Here is a 1,555-nt window from a genome sequence, read left to right on the forward strand (position 1 = left end):
GGGGGGGGGGGGGGGGGGGGGGGGGGGGGGGGGGGGGGGGGGGGTTGAGGGGCATGGGGCTTAGCAGGGAAGCAACTTGCCCAGGTCATACACTTACTGACCGTGTCAGAATCAGAAGCCAGTTTCTGGCTTCTGAACTCCAGGCCTGCTAACTGCTGAAAGGCAGGCTTCATAGAGAGCAAATATTTCAAATGCCTGAAACAGTGCCAGACACATAGCAGGCACTCCAAAAATGTTTGCTATATTATTTTAAATAATTCCAAGCACTAATTTTGGGAAGTTTTTTTAAAAATACAGAAATTAAGCATTTGTATATATCACACCAGATATGTACAATCACTTCAAGGTATTTCTGAAAAGAAGAAAGACATTACAGATTAAGTTTCCTCAGTCCAATTTTAGCTCCATCCTCAATTCCATTTTTCCATAGGCATGAACTTGGCGTTTCTCCCAGCTTTTGGCATCCATTCTGTGTTCCCACCCTTCTCTGAACATCCCAGACCTGCTTTACCACCTGTATTTGCCAGCTCATTTAATGGGTCATCATCCCTTCAAATCTCCCAAACCCTGGATTTCATTCAGTCCAGGATCTTCATACAACAAACGATTCTGTTGTCAAAATCCTGCTTATGTTACCCCCAAAATGTTTTCATGAGTCCAGCTTCTTGTCTTCATTTCCACTGTTTCTTCCTTAGTCCAAACCCTCATTAGTTCTTGCCTGATTACAGAGACCACCTACCTGGCTTTCCCGTCTCCAGTCTGTTTCTCCTCTTTCCAGCCTCCATGCTGCCCTTCTATCCACTACAATCATTTTCACTTCTCTGCTTTTTGCTATTTTTCAAACTCACTATACTTTTTTTTTTTTTTAAGAGATGGGGTCTTACTCTTGTTACCCAGACTGGAGTGCAGTCGCACAATCATAGCTAACTACATCCTCAAACTCCTGGGCGCAAGCAGTACTCCTGCCTTAGCCTCCCAATTAGCTAGGACTACAGGCATGTGGAACCATGGCCAGCTAATTTTTGTTTAAAATTTTTTTAAAGACAGGATCTCACTATGTTGCCCAGGCTGGTTTCAAACTCCTGGCCTTAAGCAATCTACCCCCCCCCCCCCGTAGCCGTGAGTACAGGCACAAGCCACCATGCCTGGCAACCTCACCATATCTTTCAGTGCCAAGCTTTGCATATACTTTTTTTTTTTTTTTGAGATGGTGTCTCACTCTGTCACCCAGACCAGAGTGCAATGGCACCATCTCGGCTCACCGCAACCTTTGCCTCCAGAGTTCAAGCGATTCTCCTGCCTCGGCCTCCCGAGTAGGTGGGATTACAGGCATGTGCCACCACACCCAGCTAATTTTTGTATTTTTAGTAGAGACAGGGTTTCACCACATTGGCCAGGCTGGTCTCAAAGTCCTGACCTCAAGTGATCCACCCACCTCAGCCTCCCAAAGTGTTGGGATTACAGGTGTGAGACACTGTGCTTGGCCAGGACTCTTTTTAGAGCACCCTTTTCCCATTTTTTCATATGACAAACTCAGACTCACTCTGTAAGACAT

This window comes from Piliocolobus tephrosceles, chromosome 8, assembly GCF_002776525.5.
Source record: "Piliocolobus tephrosceles isolate RC106 chromosome 8, ASM277652v3, whole genome shotgun sequence".
Classification (NCBI taxonomy): Eukaryota; Metazoa; Chordata; class Mammalia; order Primates; family Cercopithecidae; genus Piliocolobus; species Piliocolobus tephrosceles.